The sequence below is a fragment of the Zophobas morio genome, unplaced genomic scaffold, assembly GCF_036711695.1.
Source record: "Zophobas morio isolate AGI-343-1 ecotype UQ-CSIRO unplaced genomic scaffold, CSIRO_AGI_Zmor_V1 ptg000005l, whole genome shotgun sequence".
NCBI lineage: Eukaryota > Metazoa > Arthropoda > Insecta > Coleoptera > Tenebrionidae > Zophobas > Zophobas morio.
In genome coordinates this window covers 2,211,518-2,224,072 of record NW_026972110.1, presented here as the reverse complement: position 1 = coordinate 2,224,072, position 12,555 = coordinate 2,211,518, and positions in this window count along the sequence as shown.

Genomic DNA, 12,555 nt, shown 5'->3' with positions numbered 1-12,555 from the left:
GGAGTAATATATCACAAGTACATACTCATCATATTTTGTACATTCTAGATAGGATTTATTCGGCAAACTTTTGAACTGACGTCATCAAGTTTTTGGGTTTGATAAACAGATATATTTTGATTAAAAAGCTACTATGCTTACAGTAACTTCAAAACGTCTGCAATATTTCAAAATTTTCAGTTTTGCAATTCTTGATTCAGTCAATAAAATAAATTGACCCAGTGATTAATTGTTTTGGGACACCCGTTTAAGTAAAACTAAAAAAATATTAATGCAGTGATAAATCACAAGTAAAAACTCATCATATTTTGCACATTTCAGATAGGATTTATTCAGCAAAATTTTCAGGTGACGTCATCAATTTTTTAGGGGGAATGAACAAATACATTTTAATCAAAAAATTACCATGCTTATGATAACATTAAAGCATCTCCAAGATTTCAGAACATTCGGTTTTGCAGTTCCTGATTAAATCAATAAAATTAATTCACCCATTCATTAATTTTTTTGAGTCACCCTATATAAGCAAATCTAAAAAATATAAATGGAATAATAAATCACAAGTATAGACTCATCCTATTTTGGATATTTTAGATAGGATTCATTTGACAAATTTTGGGCTGACGTCATCAATTTTTTGGAGAGGATAAGTAAATATATTTTGAATAAAAATTTATTATGCTTATCATATGTTTAAAACATCTGCAAGTTTTCAAAGCATTCGGTTTTGCAGATTCAAAATTAAATTGTAGGTGAAATGAAGTTCACCGGGTCAGCTAGTCATTTAATAATTAATGATTGGATATACGACAATGCCAACTGGGTTCAACACAAAAAATATCTATATAGCATTTAAATATTATCTACTAAATTAAATGGACAAACATTTTTATCATCGTTTCAAGAAAAACCTGTCTCTGCAAAGAGTAAATAAAAAATATTGAAACATAATAGTAACATTAAATTTATGACTAAAAAAATATAAGAGTAAATTCTATAATTTATAAAAAATAAAACTAATTCATTGCAATAAAAAGAAACAAATTTATTACGGTTAGGTAAACATCACAGTAGGTGTTGAAAATGTTAATCATTTTGTTCAAGGCACATGTTCCCTCTCTTTTTAATTTCAAAAATGTTCTGTAATCCTTTCGTCAATAGGTACCCACTGTTCAATTTCATGTTGCAACAGGAACTCCTAACTGTTGAGGAAATTTTGTCAAAGATGCTTGCGGATTCTGCTCAAGTCGTCTCAAATCGTCAACAACTTCCTCAGATACTGAAAGTTTTCCAGGTGATTTCCCTTTGTCAACACTCCCAGTTTGAACAAATCTATTGATTACATCTCTAATGTAAGCCTCTCATGATGTTTCTTGAATTATGTATCAAAAAATCAGGGTATTTGACCAGATACTCTTGCTTACAAGCGGTTGCAGAATACAGTCACCCTTCGTTTACGAGTGTCTCACTGCGATGACAAGACATAACAATGAAAGTGTATTATTCAACAGAATAAACCATTTTCACGGTCTTTGTTTCCTAGCACAGAAACAAAATTTTTGTACGCGAGCACCAAGCATTTTGAAAACGACTGTTTTGTTTTGAGCTTGGATCAACGAGAATTACCTACTGTAATTCATACGTGAAAAACGTTAAAAGAATAAAACAATAAAAACGATAACTTAACATGACGTGTTACAAGACTGTTATAATGATACATAATTCCAGCGAAGCGGGATTTTTGACATCCATGGCCAACTACGCCCTTAGAATCATTTATAAAAACTCTGTATAAACCGGGTCATATGTCCATCTATCGATTTGTTGTCTGTGTCGATTTTATTGGACCAATATAATCTCAGATTACACAAGGATGATTGTTGTAAAATTTAGATGTTTGCTAGGTATATCCTGTAGATGGTAAAATCCTATAAGCAAAATTTCTACAATCCTCCACACGAACAATTTGAGGACGTCACTTGAAAATTTTACAGAGTGAATTTTATAAATACCTACATTTTATACAGGGTGTTATTGAAATACATGGAAACAAAAAATCTGGTGAATGTAGGAAACCTAAGAAGTCAAATGAACGTTTGTTGTTTTACTAAAATTTTGAAAGGAAAATTTAACCCCTATCCAAACATTCATTCCTCCACTGATAAATAATGGTTTCACGAAAAAATGTGAAACCTAGTAACTGAAAACTGCCGAGGTGTAACTACTGTTGCTATTAATTTATTGCTAGCAACAAATAAACAATGACAATAATTAATGAACTAACAATTAAACCTTCAAAATCATAATTTAATCAACCATAAAATGAAACAAAACGTAACGTATGCAACTAGAGCAAGTTTTCAAAATGTCCACCACCATTTCGTATACACGCTTCCGCACGTCTAATCAGTGATTGTTGCCTTGTTCATGTAGAGTTCTCCACACCACAAAAGGTGAAACTCCCACTCGGTAAGACAATCGTCTAATGCTTATACCTGGATCGTTTTCAACGACATTCAAAATTTCTTCTTCGGCATCAAGTGTCCGTTCTGCCTTTCACGACCACGATCACTAAAACGAGGTTGAAATTTCCCATTTTCTCGTAGACGCTGAACAACGTTAGCAAATGTTTTATGATTTGGCAATCTTCGTTCGGGAAATGCTTCTTGGTATAAACGTCGAGCTTCCAAGGAGTTTCTTAAGGCTTGTCCATACATGAGAACCATGTCAGTCATTTCAGAATTAGAAAAATTCATTTTGTTCTTCCAAAAAATTGCAAAAACTTCAAAAAATGATGGGCTAATGAATATATTGTCATGTTAACAAGCAACAATTTTACCTACTTTAAATTACTATAGTGATCAAATTTACCTTTAACATTTTTGGAATCAGTAGCGCACACGCAAATTTTAACAGATTTTCAATCAATTTTATCTCGAAAACTAAAGGATTTTTATTAGATCAATATTTGATGCATAAATTCTCTACATCATGACCAATTACCTTAAAAAAAGTTTCCATCTATTTCAAAAATACCCTGTATAGTAACTAGGGATGTACCGACTAGTGGCCGACCGGTCGGATATGCCGACTATTCGGCCATTTTTCATTGTCGGCTGCAGTCGGCGACTGGTCGGCTAAACAGCCGATCGGTCGGCTTTTTTTTATTAAAATTAAAATAGTACAGAGTTTTCATAAATGATTATAGGGTCGCAGTAGGTTATGGATGTGTGCCGCCTTTCGCTTTATGTGTACTTTACTAAATGTGTCCTTGGGCACGACAAGCACCACATGCATCTGTATAACTGGTTGCCTAAATGCTTCATGATTAAATATCGAAAACGCATGCGTCAATACACATGTGACTAACATAACAAGGCGATACTGGCGATAACAAGTGAAATTTTTGGTTGGCTGTTGATATACACACGCACAAATTCCAATGACTAAATCATCCTCGGAAAAAGAAGTTCCACGTTTAGGAGTATATTTGTAATGAAGTGCAGGAGGCGAAGCGCCCGTGTGTCCTTTCAAAAAGTTAGCACGCGTTGGTGACCATAAAAAGTTAGGTTATGTTAGCAACGGCTGCAATGCTGCAATTAAAGAATGCACGAATGCGAAATTTAACAAATTTTTGTGGCAAAAGGAAGCATTTGCATAACATTTGAAGATGAGGAACGTGATCAAAAGATGCTGTAGAAGAGCTTTGCACAAACAGTTTGTGCGAAATCGAGAAGCGCGTGTTCTGCGCGATGTTACGGAGTTAGATAAACGCAAATGTAGTTCATTTTCAAACTGTTTTTCAGAAGTTGAAGGCGCATTGATGACCAGTGGGACCAAGGGCCTTTTGTGGTTAAATATGCCTTTATATACATGGACACCAGATGCATGTGCTTAGAAAGATGATTTTTGATTAAGAACTCAGAGCAAGAGTATCTTTAATGGTGTATACAAATTTGACAAACAACGCATTTTAATGTCTGATAACTACATTTCCTATCCATCAGTTCTACTTCATGAAAGTTAGTTTTGGTTTGTGAGTGCATTAAATGTTTTACAGCAGATTCTTTAGCTACATTATCAAAACTTGTCTGGGTGGCAAGTTTATGGGACTTACTGACCAAAAGGTCATGGTGAATAGCTGTAAGTCATAAAGTAGATGAAATTCTTGACCAAGATGTATCCTTCAGTAGTTTCTTCAAAGTGTCTAAATATGTTTCCAGCCCTCTATTGGTTTACCACCAAAATATTTGTATTTCAAAGATCTGTGCAAAGATTTGGCGTGCATGTTGGTGTTAATGCCTGCGTTCTTTTGATAACACTGGGCCCATGACTTCATGCGCTCTTTATTTTGAAAGTAGCAAGTGTTTAAATAATTCACAAATTTACTTTTTACCAAAAATTTAATCAGCTCTTGCTTCAGTCTTATAAATTTATTTTCATCTGTTTCTTTTAATACATAATCTAATTTTGTAAGAATCTGATTTATTGTTCCAGGCATTCCAATGTGTAGCTGTAACTATCATCTGTCATGAAATAATTGGGTACCAGAACCGATATTAATGATTTTATTTCACCAACCAGAACCTCTTATATGTTGGTGTCCTTTCAGTTGGACAGAATAAATGTTACTGGATAATCAATATTTTTATCATCTAACACATGGACTTGTGGTCAATTCAATGTCATAGAGGTTTGTCCCATGTGTGCCATCTACACAAATGATTTTGGCGCCATATTTTTTTAACATATACTCCAGCCCACTGTACATGGAAGCTAATGCAGTCATTTTTGTGCAATTTTTCATGTTCTGATGCACAACAAGATTTTCCTTACTTCATTTACCAGATATATTATTTTTTCTGCAATGTGGGGAATGTCTTTCATAGTCAGAAGATTAAATCTGGTACATGAACTGAGTTCTAGATTTTTAACAGTTTCAATTATTTTTTCGTGTGTTACACCAGTGCGAATTTGTTCAACTAGACATGTCGTTTCTTTTGTAGTCAGGGGTTGACAGCGAAGATCATTGTGATGAACAACATGAATAGCAATAAACTGAACAAGTACCACTGAGGAAGAATGATCAAAGTGAGCTGTAATTCGTGAAGGACAGACTCCTTGCATTTTGATACTGCCACTAATTTTAGGAGCTCGTATATTTCATTTACTAACAGAATTTGCTAGATTACTTCTGACATTCATAGTAGAAAATAATAATTCGTCATATAAAAGAATTAGTTTTTAACTCTAAATCTGCTTTTCGTGTAAAAAAAATCTTCCGTTTTCTTAAATTGTAGATCCTTTACTTCCAACTCAATGTTATAAACGATGTTGAAATGATTCGTTAATAAGTGAAAACGCTGAAAGTTTTCAAAGCATAGCGGACAAATTATTCTGCTAGTTTTTAATATTTTTGAAATTGTCGCCGTGAAAATATTTTAGATGTCGATTTGTACTTGAAATTATTTCACACAATAAGCACATTTTGTTAACACTTCAAACTTTTGGATGCTCATACTGAAATATGTTTTGTCATGTCTAGTGCTTGTTTTTACTTAATAAAATAATAGAACTTTATCTGTCCATTGTCCTTTTCATAAAAATTACACGAAATTCTTTAATTAGCCACAAAACAATAGTATATTACAAAATTAATACTTCACTTCCCGCGACAAAAGTACATATTCAACGAAAATGTATAAACGTAAAAGATAAAAATCCAAATATAACTTTGACTGCTGGGTAGCTTCTAAACCCTCATCGTAGAGTCATATAAAATCAAGGACCACCAGATGGGAGAACGTACACGGATAATCAGAGTTTTTACGGTTTGAGATTTCATTCAGTTCTATCAAAAATTTTATTGTACATAATAAATAGGTATTTAGAACGTAGTGTGATTTCATTTTAAGTATCAAGCTTCAAAATATACTTTCGTTACTAGTTTTTGATTTTTGTTGTTTTTTTTGTGTACAGATTCGTTTCAATGCAAAATTAGGTCACCCACATAGAATTTGAACATTTGAAATTACGCGGGCGTAATTTGTTACCCTCATGCGCGGAACTCCAACATTCTTGATAGTCAATTTGTTGTTAAAAATAAAAATAATTCATAATGGAATAAACAAACAAATTTATTGTGGTTAAACATCACAGTAAATGTTGAAAATGTTCACCATTTAGTTCAAGGCACATATTCACTCTCTTTTTCTTACTTTCAAAAATGTTCTGTAACATCCTTCCATCAATGCTTTGAACCCATCGTTCAATTTCATGTTGCAACTCTGCCAAGTTATTCATTTGCCGTTGAAACACTTTGTCTTTCAAATATCCAAATATTGAAAAGTCCAATGGCGTAAGATCTGGGGAACGTGGTGGAAATGCATGCTGCACTCCTAAACTTATTACACGATCGTCATAATGTTGTTGTAAATATTCCAATGTAGCACGTGCAGTGTGTGCAGTCGCGCCGTCCTGTTGAAAGTACCCTAACTGCAGCTCTTCGTCATCAAGTTGTTGAATAAATGGTTCCAAAATCTGTTGCCTATACCTCTCTCCAGTCATAGTATCATGAAAGAAAATAGGTCCATATATTCGTCTACGAGAAACTGCCAACCATACTCCAATTTTTAAAGGATGAAGAGGCGTCTCTACAAAAACATGTGGATTTTCTGCGGACCAAATTCTAAAATTTTGCGAATTGACATAGCCAGATAAATGAAACCATGCTTCATCACTAAAAAATGTAAGATCCAGTAACCCGTCATCATGAAAAGTATTCTGAAACCAATTGCAATATTCTACGCGGCGTGGAGGATCTATTGGTAAAAGTTGTTGCACAGTAGTTATTTTGTAAGGATGCATATGCAATCGTTTTTTCACTACTTTGTGACATGTGGTTACGGGAACTCCTGACTGTCGAGATAATCTTGTCAAAGATGTTTGGGGATTCTGCTCGAGTCTTTCTCTCAAATCATCAACAACTTCCTCAGATACTGCAGGTCTCCCAGAAGATTTCCCTTTGTTGACATTGCCAGTGCGAACAAATCTGTTGATGACATCTCTAATGTGAGCCTCTAATGATGTTTCTTGAATTTCCAAATCAGGGTAATTGGCCAGATATTCTTGCTTACAAGCGGCTACAGAATACAGCCACGCTCCGTCTACGAATGTCCCATTGCGATAATAAGACATAACGATGAAAGTGTTTTGCTCAACCGAATAAACCATTTTCACAGTCTTCGCTTCGAGCACAAAGTTTTCGCACGCAAGCACCAAGAGCCTTGAGAAAGGCTATTTTGTTGTTTTAAACTTGGATCAACGAGAATTACTGTAAATCACACTTGGAAAGTGGTAGAACAATAAAAGCGATGATTTTAAGTGACAGGTTCCAAATGACAAGCACAGTGACAAGTGAGAAATGTCAAATGAGACAATTTCAGCAAAGCGGCATTTTTGAAATCCATGGCCAACTACGCCCTTAGAATCATTTATGAAAGCCCTGTATATAAAACAATTAAACCTGGTTTACAGAACCTCAATTAAATATTTAATTGCGATTTAATTTTTAACCCCGCGTTGAAATACCATATGACCGAATCTACGCCAATCAGACGTCGCTAATGGCCTTGTTAAATGTGCGATCAACTTAATCTCAGTTAAAATATTGTATAAACTGGCCCTAAATTGTGTTATTCTTTATTTTTATACTGAGTTACTAAAAAAAATTAAATGTTAAAATTATCCAAACAAATTTAACACATTTTTTGGAAAACAAAGGAACTTTAGTTATTCCTTTTATTAAAATAAAACAAATTTTTAAGGTAGTCAGAGAAATAGAAAAAAAACACACTGTCTGTCGCATTTATAAACCGGTTTTAGCAAAGCCGAACAGTCGACCGACTAGTCGGTTTTTACTGGCCGAACAATCGGCTAGTCGGTTAGTCGGCCAGACCTACAGTCGGTACATCTCTAATAGTAACATAAGAGGAACGTTTAGCAACTGTGCTAATAACAGGATGATTACGGTTTCGATTCTCTCGTGGACTACTTTTTATTACTTCTAGACCGTAAGTTAAGGATGTAATCAAGTCCATCCCGTTTCCGTCTATCTATCTGTCTGCCGTTTGTGTTAATTTTTATTAGACAGATAAATAAACTCCGAAAGTACCGAACCGATATAAATTTGTATTTCAGGAATATCGTGTATGTACATGATAAAAAGCTAACCAAAATTTGGCTAATCCTCCCCATCAACAATGTGATGACGTCAACTCAAAATTGTACATAGTAAATGGATTTTAAATAGTATAAAATAATGTAGTCTTACACGTGTAGTTCATAAATCCGTGTTGAGTTTTTACCCGAGACATCCAGACTTTTGGAAAATGATTTTGCAATTTTATTTTGAATCTGCAAAACTGAATGCTTTGAAATCTTGCAAACGTTTTAAAGTTGTCGTAAGCATGGTAAATTTTTAATCAAAATATATTTATTTATCCCCCTGTGCAAAATATGATGAGTCTATACTTGTGCTTTATCATTGCATTCATATTGTTGATAATTGCTTATACAGGTGCCTCAAAAAAATTAATGAATGAGCCAATGAGCCAATTTATTTTACTGATTAAATCCGGATTGGATACTTCCATTTTCTTGAAAATTTGGAAATGAAATACTGTTCAATTAACATTACACTGCATTTATAAAAATTAATATACACGTGCTTGAAAAAATATTGATAACGTCATCATAAAATTTTGTAAGGGAAAAACTCATTTGAAACATACGCGTAGGAAGCTTCTTTACATTTACATATATTTTAACATTACATGCATACATTTGTTTTAATTCATAGGGATTCTCACAAAAAATTAAAATTCGCAAAATCAAATTTTATAATTTGTCGAAAATGTTGGATGTTTTGTAGTTCAGGGCCGAGGGAAGTTCTGTTGGAAGTAAAAGTATTTTATTGATTAAATCAGGAACGGCTTACTCCATTTTCCCGGAAGTGTGGGAATACAATACTGTTAATGTTAGTATTACACTGCACATATCCAAATTGATATACGTGTCCCTGCACAAATGTTGATGACGTCATCGCAAAAGTTTGTAAAGGAAAAATTTATTTGAAACATACACGTAACACGCTTCTTTACATTTACTTCAGTGGCGGCTCGTCAGGGGAGGCAGCAGGGGAGGCAGTGCCTCCCCTGGAAAAATTAACTATTAGTTTTTGTTTTAATATCTGTCAACTTCAAATATATTTTAAAGATATAGCAAATAACTTGTATGGACCACTGTGATTTATTAAAACGCGTCTTGGTAACATATTTTGAAGTACGCGCTTTCGACAGGAATAAGCGCTGATCATCACAGCAGTGTAGGCCAGCTGCAGACGGAGGCATGCCTCAGATAGACGAATATCTTCAGTATGATTAGTCAGTGGTGCTAATATGTTTTTGAGAAAGACAATAGGCATCAGTGCTTTATCAAAGCGCCAGCGGAGGCACCAACGCCTACCGTCCTTAAGCCAATCAGATCGAATTTTTTAATCTCACGGTGAAACTGCACAATGCTGAACAGGGATGCTGAATGCATTTAGTGTGCATTTAGTTGTGCATTAATTAGACGCGAGGAAAGGTGTTCCCTGCATGTGCATTGCCAAGGTTATGTATTAAAACTTTTAAGTTAACTTGAAAACAGTAGGACAATGAAAATATCAGTTTCGCAATGCTGATAGTAACATAAGAATCTCTAATCTCCAGAATATCTTATAAAGCTTAAATATTTAAGCACGGTTTTCTTACGACGAACAATTGTGTGTCAAAGATTTAGAAACCTCTCATCCCAGATTTGAGCAGAACTTTATTAATTAATTGATTAATATATTTGAATCAGCCCTAGATCATATGAATTAATAGTTAATGCTAATAAAGCAAACTTTGTAGTCTTTACACCTTCTCATTGGTTTGTGTGAAGCAATTAAATGTTTTTTATTCGAGAAGTGTACCTACTACCTATTAGAGAGATGTTACTGACTTATTGGAGTTATTTGTATTGTTTTCATAAAAACGGATAAACAATCTGTCTTTTAACAAAAGTAATTGTGAACATGTTAATTAATACCTGCTGATTTTGAAACGAAAAAGTTGCCTCCCCTAACGAAAAGACCACGAGCCGCTACTGATTTACTTTAACATAACACACTTATCTTTATATTAACTTATCAGGGTTCTCATAAAAAAAGTAAAATTGGCAAAATTAAATTTTATAATTTTTGGAATTTATGATGCACCTACGAAAATTCTTTAATAGAGTAAAAAATATTTTTTATAGCAGAAATTAATAATTTACTGTAAAAAGTGATGATGGAAATTAAAGTAGAAACCTAAGGCTATTTTCACCGCATAAAAATCATCTCTGGGTTTTCACCCTAACAAAAGTTAACAAGGGGTATAAAATTGAGCATGGGAATCTCAATGTCCACTTTTAAAAAAGATGCACTGTAATATCAATAATACCCATACTTCTGAGAAATTTTAGAGAACTGCAATTTCCATAGGAAAATAAACAAGAATACTTCGATTTTTGTTTTGGTTCAATTGTCAGAACTATGTTAATTTTTATAGAAAGAGTATATAATTTCTAATTTTCTAAACCTAAGTGCAGGTTGGCAAGACATGTTTTCAAAGGATATTTCAAGTCAAGTTGCTGCATATTTCCGCTGGTGTCTCGCCGAGAATCATGTTACTGTGCTAAAGACACGAACCTCAAAACAAACATAAATCTTGCTCTTTTAAGTGGGTAACGTCGTAAATTTTAAACTGCTTTTAAAGAATAACAACCTACCTTTTATTCTCAGATATAGTACCTATCTATTACTTAATTGCGCGAAACACGCGTTTGATCTTTTGACCTAACATAATTATTTTCTAATTTGCTAAATGTAAAATGACATGTTAAATTTTTGTTAGTCTCAGAATAGTTCGTTGGTAAAATGATAATCACTGGATATTAACGGTATTAATAAAAATGACTGTGCATATTTAAAACTACATCGGTGAATATCTTAAAACTTATTTGAAATTGTCCTTTGTATTTACTAATCAGGAATCATTCCATATGAACGCTATCGGTTAACACAAAAAAATAACAGAATAATCCAATAGCAATTAAATTGAGTTGTGTTTAATGTCGAGCCGAAATAACGTTCTTTTTGGAATGTGATGTAAGTACATAATAGATACGATTAGTATCGGTCCAGTCCACAGTCATGCTTGAACTAAACGTACATGGGGAAATAATTATACCAACAACAGTTTAAGCTATAAAACTGGTTAAGTTAATTTCTATAAAGTAAATATTTAAACATATTTCTTTTGATGCATATGGCCAGGTTGAAGTTAAACATTCATATCTACGAGTTCTGCATCTATATAATTAAACAGCGTGAGATTCGTGAGATACATACATGATCAAAAAAAGTATACATACAATATTTTCAATTGAACAGCCGATATAATGCATGTAGGTATGTACCTTTGTACGTACTGAAGCTATGTATGTTTGCTATGTTTGACTTATAAAATCTTGTTCCACCTTTCTCTAGGTATATACAGGGTTTTCATAAATGATTATAGGGTCGCAGTAGGTTATGGATGTGTGCCGCCTTTCGCTTTATGTGTACTTTACTAAATGTGTCCTTGGGCACGACAAGCACCACATGCATCTGTATAACTGGTTGCCTAAATGCTTCATGATTAAATATCGAAAACACATGCGTCAATACACATGTGACTAACATAACAAGGCGATACTGGCGATAACAAGTGAAATTTTTGGTTGGCTGTTGATATACACACGCACAAATTCCAATAACTAAATCATCCACGGAAAAAGAAGTTCCACGTTTAGGAGTATATTTGTAATGAAGTGCAGGAGGCGAAGCGCCCGTGTGTCCTTTCAAAAAGTTAGCACGCATTGGTGACCATAAAAAGTTAGGTTATGTTAGCAACGGCTGCAATGCTGCAATTAAAGAATGCACGAATGCGAAATTTAACAAATTTTTGTGGCAAAAGGAAGCATTTGCATAACATTTGAAGATGAGGAACGTGATCAAAAGATGCTGTAGAAGAGCTTTGCACAAACAGTTTGTGCGAAATCGAGAAGCGCGTGTTCTGCGCGATGTTACGGAGTTAGATAAGCGCAAATGTAGTTCATTTTCAAACTGTTTTTCAGAAGTTGAAAGCGCATTGATGACCAGTGGGACCAAGGGCCTTTGGTGGTTAAATATGCCTTTATATATATATGGACACCAGATGCATGTGCTTAGAAAGATGATTTTTGATTAAGAACTCAGAGCAAGAGTATCTTTAATGGTGTATACAAATTTGACAAACAACGCATTTTAATGTCTGATAACTACATTTCCTATCCATCAGTTCTACTTCATGAAAGTTAGTTTTGGTTTGTGAGTGCATTAAATGTTTTACAGCAGATTCTTTAGCTACATTATCAAAACTTATCTGGGTGGCAAGTTTATGGGACTTA